The sequence below is a fragment of the Balaenoptera acutorostrata genome, chromosome 1, assembly GCF_949987535.1.
Source record: "Balaenoptera acutorostrata chromosome 1, mBalAcu1.1, whole genome shotgun sequence".
In the NCBI taxonomy this organism is placed as follows: domain Eukaryota; kingdom Metazoa; phylum Chordata; class Mammalia; order Artiodactyla; family Balaenopteridae; genus Balaenoptera; species Balaenoptera acutorostrata.
The window spans coordinates 68,896,073-68,906,514 of NC_080064.1; positions in this window are offsets into that span (position 1 = coordinate 68,896,073).

The window sequence follows — 10,442 nt, forward strand, 5'->3', positions numbered from 1 at the left end:
CCTAGGGCTGTGACTGATAAAAGGTAAAGATAATTGATAAAAAAGAAAAACCTAATGATCAGATAAAGGAACTGACATTTCAGTAGGGCTTGTTTTGGAATGTGAATAAAATAGGTGCAGATGCTGTAAAATGCAATTGTGTGTTAATTGAAAAAATTGACCAGGTATCAAAACTTTTTGCAGATGATAAGTTTATATAACATTATCTACTGAGTGTAGCAGAAATTGTGTCCTAAACAGAAGCAAGCATTTACAGATGTAAACCTCTCTAGAAATACTGCTTCTCAGTGTGTTGATGGTATATGTGGGAGTATTTGTAGAGCTTTAAAATTGTGGCTGCTGAGAACACAAATATAAATAATACCACCAGGTTGTCTCTGTTTGTCTTGGGACTGAGGGAAATTTAGATGTGACTGAAGAACTTTTAGATATGGTACCTATGACAACTATAACATCAGGAAATGATTTATTTTTCTATGTTGAGAATAATCTAGGTGTAATATAGAATGGTCAAAATTAATTAAGTGTTCGGGCTCTTCAAATGGTCAGCATTAATTTATATTTATTATAATAATATTATAAAATTTATATCCAAGGTGGCAACATTTTACAAGGATGTGAGACTTAAGTCCATTTATTACAGAATCATCAGGAGTCATTTGTAGTAAAAAGTGAAATATTGTGCAGGCCATTGACTGAAGGTACTCATGGCACGAACCATGGACAGTTCAGTCACAGTGACTTGGATCCCTAGTCGATGATGCGTTGAAGATTAGATACCATAGTGTGTTATGGTGCTGAAAACATTTGTTTCTATTTCTGAAGTAAATTATCTGCTACCTGAGGAAAAATCCTGCCTTGACTCATTAAGAAGGAGTGGAATAAAGACTTGGCATTTTTGGTTGTCTCTTTGAATATTTTCTGTAAGCATTTACATGTAATTATAATAGTAGGATTTGATCTGCTCATTCTTTGTGAAGTTCTGTTTTTGAGAACTGATTTGACAAGATTAAGTAACAAAACACCATTTTATTATCTCCCCAAATATAAGAATTTCCATGGACTGTGTTGGAAAACAAGGCCTAGGCCTGGGACTGAACTCCTGGGACTGAACTAAGTCTTATTATTTTCTGTCCCCAAACATAGCCCTTGGGGCTGCTTATTTTATGGTCACAGTTGACGCTTGTCCACTCAGCAGCATGGTTCACATCTCAGTGGCCAGAGAAGTAGAGAAAACCATTGAGAGACAAGAGCCAAACCTGCATTGCCCTTTAAAATAATTGGTTTTATTATAATTTAATATACAAGAAATAATAATATACCAAGAATAATGGTAAAGCAAACACCCATGTACTTACCATCCAGCTTAATTAATAGAAGTTCTGTACTCCTCTCTCATCCTACCCTTCTCTCTTAGCACCCAGACATGATCACTATCTTGATCTTGTGTTTTTTTGTTCTCTTGTTCTTGTCTATAGTTATAGTAGATAGTCATGTATCTCTAAACAATATGCTGTTTACATTTCACATTTTGAACTTCACATAAAGGGGGTCATACTACATGTATTCTTTAGTTACTTGCTTTTTGCTCAACAATCAGTTATTAGAATTCATTCATGTTGATGCATGTAGGTCATTTATTTTCACTATTGCATGACACGCCTTTGTATGAATATGCCACACTTTATCCATTTCCATGTTGATAGACATTAGGGTTATTTCCTTTTTTTTCTGCTAAGACAAACAAGACTCTGTATTATGTCAGTGGCATGTCTACCATATGCCAGGCACTGTTCTAGATTCTGAAGATACATCAGTGAACAAAAGAGACCCAAATCCCCACTCTTATACAATCTGTATTCTAGTTGGAGGAGACAGACAAAATAATAAGTAAATTATATGGTTTGTGAGAATGTGGTTAAGTGTGATAGACATAAGGCAGAGAAAATGAATTGGGGATGGAATTGACATTTTTAAACAGGGTGATCAGAGGAGATCTCACTAAGAATGTGAGCAGTTGAAAACAGAATTGAAGACGAGAGAAAGAACCATGCAGTGGTCTGGGGAGAGTGTTCCAGGAAGAGGGGACAGTAGAGAGACCTTGAGGGGTTTGCTTCCCTTACATTGTGTAAGTATAGCCTGGTGCACATGTGCAAGAAGTTTCTGAAGGTATGTTACTAGGCGTGGAACTTCTGGATCATGGGCTATGTTGTTATGTACATCCTTACGTTTACTGGTGTATTAGTCTGTGTGGGTTAATGGTCGAAACACACAACCTTCTCTTTAGTTTCCTTTTCCTCTCATTTCATCTCCTCCTTCTCACATTAGTTTGGAAGTTATACACTCAATGCTTCCCTAAATATTTTGACATGCACACTTAGTAAGTTTAAAGTTGATCAACAAAATTACTATCTTTGTGAATAATGTAACCTTAAAGGCACTGATTCAGTAATACCAATCTCATTTTATATACATACATTTCTGTGCTGTATTTTAGTTGTAGCTTTTAAAAAAATCACTAGTTAGACACTACTGCTATTGTTTTAGACATGTTTATTGTTGTTTCCTACAATCTGCTTATTCAGATTTCCCACATACTTTCTAATTTCTTTTTTCATCATTGCTTCTAACATCACAAACTTCAACCTGGGATCATTTTCTTTCTCCTTACAACATATTCTGTAGAATTTCCTTGTTGGGGGTGGTGAGGTATTGATCACAAACCCTCTCTGTTTTTGTTTATTTCATTTGGGGGAAAAAATTTGTGGGCTGGCTTGAGTAGTTGAGTTGCCTTTGTATAAGATGGTGAATGCACAAGTCACTTTCCGTGGATTAACCAGCCTAGATGACAATAATGGGCCATTATCTGAAATGTGTATTGTTTTAAATGAAGCCACAGTAGAATCTTCTGGAAACGTGTGCATGGGACAGTTTAGTCAACATAGAAGGATGTCTGGTCCCACTTGCCTCTCTTCCCTATGGGAGATAGGGACCTAAAACCACAAACTGTGGGCTGCAGCCAGGATGGTTGGGGGAAGCATGACAGCTAGATTCTTGTGTAATGAATTCCAAGATACTCTCCAGATACTTGACATATTCTGCTACTTTGGAGATGAAAGGAGGATTAAAAAAAAATTATCTTTAAAAGTAATTTAAAAATTTTCTATTTTCTTCTTCACTAAAAACAAAACCACTGTGATTTTAAACTTCATTTTTTTTTTTGTTATCATCTTAATTAAGAAAGAAGGAAGAAGGGTGAGGTGAGTAATGTAAAATAACTGAATTCTATGAGTAAATTATGAATTCTGGCAAAATCTTCCTTTTTCTTGGTTGATTAAACTTCCTTTCTCAATCTCCAAATAAGCCATTTTTCATTTCTAGCAGTTTTACGATTTCTCTTCAGTGATCATTCAAATTCAGGATCATTTTTATATATTACTTTTTTTTTTTTTTAATTTTATTTATTTATTTATTTACGGCTGTATTGGGTCTTCGTTTCTGTGCGAGGGCCCTCTCTAGTTGTGACGAGTGGGGGCCACTCTCCATCGCGGTGCATGGGCCTCTCATTATCGCGGCCTCTCCCGTTGCGGAGCACAGGCTCCAGACGCGCAGGCTCAGCAATTGTGGCTCACGGGCCCAGCCGCACCACGGCATGTGGGATCCTCCCAGACCAGGGCTCGAACCCGTGTCCCCCGCATTGGCAGGCAGACTCTCAACCACTGTGCCACCAGGGAAGCCCTTTATATATTACTTTTGTTTTTTTTTTTTTTTTTTTTTACAATGAATGCTTGATGAGGCTGGCAGATATTCAGAACTGTAGTCAGACATCTTGAAAGCAGAAGATACTAATAATTTTCTTGTTCTACTTCTTTATGCCTCTATGTATAAATATTACTTAGATGTGGTCATTAGATAATGCTTGAAGAATAATAAAATGTTAATTCATAAAATAAGGTTAGATATCACTATTTTTGAAAAAGAGGAAGTTAGGGCAAGGTATCTTAGAATCCTTTCATGAATCAGGGTTTATAGGACATTTATTTTCTTTTTCAGCACATTAGCTAGATTGTTTTAACTATCTTGGGACCAACTTTGCTCAACTTTCATAAATTTTCTGGTAATAACTGTGTCAGCACCAGAAATTTCTAGCAGAAGGACTGTATTTTCTAACAAAGATTAAAACAGATTGATCTGTGTTTTATACTTTTTTTATGATTCACTTCATTTGTTAACTTAACAACTTTTCCAGCTGCTTTTGAAAAAGCAGATTCCATATTATTGATGCATTAATTCTTGACTTTTTTTTTAGTGCCAAAGGGAGGAGAGGAATAATCAAAATTTATATACTTTGGCATTTTCAAGTATCCTTTTTTCACTTCCTGAATCTTGGCTCTTTTAATTGTAAACAGTGTGACCAACCTTGGACAAGTAACCTAAACTCTCAGTTTTCTCATTTCAGAAATAAATATAATCAAAAATAGTACTTAATCCAGAGTAATGCTGTCAGGGTTAAATAAGACAATTACATAAAAATACTAAGGATATTTCTAGCAAGAAGTCAAAGACTTAATAAATGAACATGATTTTCATTATTATTAATACTGGAATTGTAGCTGAAGGGGTATAGAGTTGAAGGTATTGGAATTGAGGAGATGAAGGTATTAAAAAGAGAGTGTGATGAGTGAGCTGTCCACATGAATATCAGAGTCACCCAGAATGATGGCAGGAGAAGTCTAGAAAGTCTGAGTTGTTTGCCAGTGTCTTTGATTAATCAGGGAGATATGGATGGAGGCTGGTAAACAAGAGTGATGAGGAATAAGAAAGGAATGATTCCTAAACTAACAAAGATTTTTACCTGAAGGCAGAGGAGAAGAGATCTGGACAGCAGCATCAGGGAAGGAGGAAAAGTCTGATCCCAATACCCAAGCCTGGTATATAAGGGATTATGGGCATTGAACCCTCACTGGGCTGTGGGGAGGCTGTGTACTTGTGGTGTATCCAAGTTTCAGTTTAGACAAGGAGCTGGAAGAAGCTGAGGATGTTGTAAAGATAATTTTAATCTGAGAGGAGTTTCTCTGAGACACAGTAAATACGTTTCAGAGGGAGAGGAGCATTATGATTTGTTTAGAGGAAAGAATCACAAAGCAAAATGGGAATGAAACTGTGGGAGAGAAGAACGGACTAGTGGGAATTGCATTTTGGATGATGATGAAGAATAACATGGGTGTGAGACCCAAGGCTTCCAGAAAGAATTAAAGCTGTTTTTTGGATCCTGTCAAGATGGAGAACTCGACCCTGAAGAAACTATAAGATGAGGGAATGGGGCTAAGGCTATCTTGTCCTGGTGGGTGTGGTGGCTGCAGTTCTAGGCAGCAGGCTGCCAGAGGCAGTGAGGATGGAGGGAAGTTTTCAAGTTATGCTTTTGCCTCTTCCCCATTTCCTTGGGACAATCAACGCCCACCCTTTCCCCACAGAAACTGGCAGCAACGGCCCAGGGGCAATAATGAAGTCCCACAAAAGCTCTGCTGAGGTGAGGTGTGGCTGAAAGCGGCCATGGAGAGACTGGCTGCCCTTGGACCTTCACTCCTCCATCCCTTTCCTCTCAAAAGCCCAGGGATAATGGGATTATAATGTAGGAAGACTTCCTTCTTTCAATGGTATTTCTTTCCAAGTATTTAAGGGTGAAACCCTAATCAGAGGATCTGCCTGTGGCGTGACAGAAAAGGGGAGTGTCAATAGTAGTTTTGTAGTGTCTACAACTCTCTACCCTCCCTCCCCTCAACCTCTGCCCTCTCATTTAACTCACTCAGACTGACAAACTAGAGCCTGACTTTCAAGCCATTCTCATGGCACAATTCCAGACGGAATGGCTAATGCTCTCCTGTTCACAAGCACGCAAAACAAACCAAACAGATACTAGGTCCCTGAGGAGTAGAACTATGATAAATGAAAGACAATAAACTGAACAACATATACCACCTGAAGCAGTATTATTGGAACAGAATGTACCAAGAATTTAAAAAATGCGTGGAAAATATACTTTTTAGTAATATGAAGCAAGAACAAAATAGTTATAAGTAAGAACTAAGGGGAAATATCCAGAATGAAGAATATGATATTAAAATAAGGTATATAAGCATTAGGGTGAGTATCAGCAAGGATGTAGCAGAAGAATGAATTAGTGAAGAAGAAAAGATTGAGGAACTTACCCATAGGAAGCAAGATAGAATAAAGAGAAAAATAAAATGAAATAAATGCTAAGAGATATGACAAAGAAGAGAAGTGCAAATATCCAGTTGATAGGATTCATAGAAGGAGAAAAGAAAAGGAGAGGATAAATACTTGAACACATAATAAGGCTTAACTTCCCATTATTTATGATAGAAAATCCCAGCTTGAAAAGCCTCATACAGGGCCAAACAGGGAGAGAAGGGAACAGCCACATGCAGAAATTTAATAGTGGAATATAGGAACAAAAGAAAAAGAGAAAATTCTAAAAGCTTCCAGAAACCTATTCCTCACCAAGGAAAATGAACCAGATTGAGATAACTTTTCTCAACACCAACATTATATGTAAGAAAACAATGAAGTAATATTTTTAAGGTATTGAAGGAAAATAATTTTGAATTAGAATTTTTTTATCCAGGTAAATTGTCATTCAAATGTGAGAATATAATAAAAAATACTACTGGCTTGTAAGGCCTTGTTGCACAAACCTCCACCAAGTGCTTTTGGAGAAAATTCTCAAATTAGAAGAGATTTGGGAGTTAAGTAACAAAATATCATGTAAGTTTATTGTAAATAATAAAACCCAGTATCAAAGAAATAAACATGGGAAAGTACAATACAATGAACCAGAACAAAATACCTAAATAATATTAATAATGGACTATGTGTGGAGGAATTGAGGAGACATAAGTGCATGCTAAAGGACCCTTGTTGAAGGGAAGATATTAATTTTGATAACTTTAAGAAATCAGTAAGGATAAATAAATATCTTTCACTGAATAACCACCATAAGAACAAATATAGGATGTTTACCTTTTAAACCTACAGAAGGAAAGCAGTTATATCCAAATGGAAATCAGGGAAAGGGGAAAAAAAGGGAAAATACAATAAGTGGAAAATATGAAATAAGATGGCTGAAATATATCTGAATATAAAATAAATACAAATGGTTTAAGATAATTAAAAATCTGTAGTCTCAGATTGGGTTAAGAAAACAAGATCCAATATAAGACTAACAAACTTACAGAAATCAGTTGCATTTCTTTACACTAACAATGAAATGTCAGAAAGGGAATGTAAACAAAAAATCTCTTTTAAAATTGCATCAAAAAAAATACTTAGGAATAAACGTCACCAAGGAGGTGAAAGACTTATATGCTGAGAACTACAAACATTAATAAGGGAAACTGAAGATGATTCAAAGAAATGGAAAGATACCCCATGCTCTTGGATTGGAAGAACTAATATTGTTAAAACGGCCATACTACCCAAAGCTATCTACAAATTTAATGTGATCCCTATCAAATTACCCATGACAGTTTTTCACAGAACTAGAACAAGTAATCCTAAAACTTACACGGAATCATAAAAGACCCAGAATTGCCAAAGCAATCCTTAGGAAAAAGAACAAAGCAGGAGGTGTAATGCTCCCAGACTTCAGACAATACTACAAAGCTACAGTAATTAAAACGGCTTTGTATTGGCACAAAAACAGACATATGGATCAATGGAATAGAATAGACAGCACCTATGAACAATTAATCTTCAACAAAGGAGGCAAGAATATACAGTGGGGAAAAGAGAGTCTCTTCAGCAAGTGGTGCTGGAGAAGTTGGACAGCTGCATGTAAATCAATGAAGTTAGAACACACCCTCACACCATACACAAAAATAAACTCAAAATGGCTTAAAGACTTAAGCCATAAAACTCCTAGAAGAGGACACAGGCAAACCATTCTCTGACATAAATCATTACATGTTTTCTTAGGTCAGTCTCCCAAGGCAATAGAAATAAAAGCAAAAATAAACAAATGGGACCTAATCAAACTTATAAGCATCTGCACAGCAAAGGAAACCATAAACAAAACAAAGACAACCTACAGACTGGGAGAAAATATTTGCAAATGATGTGACTGGCAAGGGCTTAATTTCCGCAATATACAAACAGCTCATACAACTCAATAACAGAAAAACAACCCAATCAAGAAATGAGCAAAAGACCTAAATAGACATTTCTCCAAAGAAGACATACAGATGGCCAGTAAGCACATGAAAAGATGCTCATCATTGCTAATTATTAGAGAAATGCAAATCAAAACTACCATGACCTCATTGTATTTAGTTCTGACCTCACACCAGTCAGAATGGCCATCATTAAAAAGTCTACAAATAATAAATGTTGGAGAGGGTGTGGAGAAAAGGGACCCTTTTACACTGTTGGTGGGAATGTAAATTGGTGCAGCCATTATGGAAAACAATATGGAGGTCCCTCAAAAAACTAAAAATAAAATTGCCATATGATCCAGCAATCCCACTCCTGGGCATATTCCCAGACAAAACTATAATTCAAAAAGATACATGCACCCCTATGTTCATAGCAGCACTATTCACAATAGCCAAGACATGGAAACAACCTAAATGTCCATTGACAAATGAATGGATAAAGAAGATGTGGTACATATATACAATGGAATATTACTCAACCATAAAAAAGAGTGAAATAATGCCATTTGCAGCAACACAGATGGACCTAGAGATTATCATACTAAGTGAAGTAAGTCAGAAAAGAGAAAGGACAAATACCATACAATATCACTTATATGTAGAATCTGAAATATGACACAAATGAACCTATCTACAAAACAGAAAGAGACTCACAGACATAGAGATCAGACTTATGGTTGCCAAGGGGAAGGGGTTTGGGGGAGGGAAGGATTGGGAGTTTGGGATTAGCAGATGCAAACTAGTATATATAGGAAGGATAAACAACGAGGTCCTACTGTATAGCACAGGGAACTATATTCAATATCCTGTCATAAACCGTAATGGAAAAGAATATGAAAAAGAATATGTATACATATAACTGAGTCACTTTCCTGTACAGCAGAAATTAACAACATTGTAAATCAGCTATTCTTCAATAAAAAAAAAAAATCGAAGAATACATGATCTTCATCAGACACATTTAAAAGACTTAGAAAGATAGAAGGATGAAAAAAGATAGACCAGCTAACCATAAGTCAGAATAAAGCTGGGATAAATAGCTTAATAAGTAACAAAATAGAATTTAAGGCAACAAAACATCATATTCCTAATAATATACCTTATGTACAGGTAAAAGGGAAATTAGGGCAGGAAAATATATGACTATCATGAACACATATGTACTAAAATGTCAGGATGTATAAAGCAATAAGTGGCAGAATTTTAGGGAGAAACAGATAAATCAGCAATTAGAGGTGGAGATTTTCATACACTCCTCTTAGAAACTAATAGATTAAGCAGTAAAAGAAAAATTTTATAGATTAAAATGTTATTAATAAGCTTATTCTATTAGATATAATGATGACTATACACTTACAGCAGAGAGTGCCTTTCTTTTTTTTTTTTTTATAGCTACTTTATTTATTTATTTATTTATTTTTGGCTGTGTTGGGTCTTCGGTTCATGCGAGGGCTTTCTCTGGTTACGGCAAGTGGGGGCCACTCTTCATCGCGGTGCGGGGACCGCTCTTCATCGCGATGCGCGGGGCTTTCACTGTCGCGGCCCCTCCCGTTGCGGGGCACAGGCTCCAGACGCGCAGGCTCAGTAGTTGTGGCTCACGGGCCCAGCCGCTCCGCGGCATGTGGGATCTTCCCAGACCAGGGCTCGAACCCGTGTCCCCTGCATTAGCAGGCAGATTCTCAACCACTGCGCCACCAGGGAAGCCCAAGAGAGTGCCTTTCTTGAGCAACCAAGAACTGTTACAGGAATCTAAAATATGACACCAATGAACTTATCTATGAAACAGAAACAGACTCACAGACATGGACAACAGACTTGTGGTTGCCAAGGTGGGGAGTGAGTTGGATTGGGAGTTTGGGACTAACAGATGCAAGCTACCGTATAGAGAATGGATAAACAACAAGGTCCTACTGTACAGCACAGAGAACTATATTCAGTATCCTGTGATAAACCGTAATGGACAAGAATACAAAAAGAATACATATATGTATAACTGAATCATTGTGCTGTAAACCAGAAATTAACACAACATTGTAAATTAACTATACTTTAATAAAGAAACTGTTACAAAAATGTACCTTGTATTAGCCCATTAAGAAAGTTTCAACAAATCTCAAATGAATAGTGGCAGCTATGTTCTTTGATCTCAGTGCAATAAAATTAGAAATTGTTAACAGAAGGATAGCTCAAAAAACCCCAACTTATGTTTGG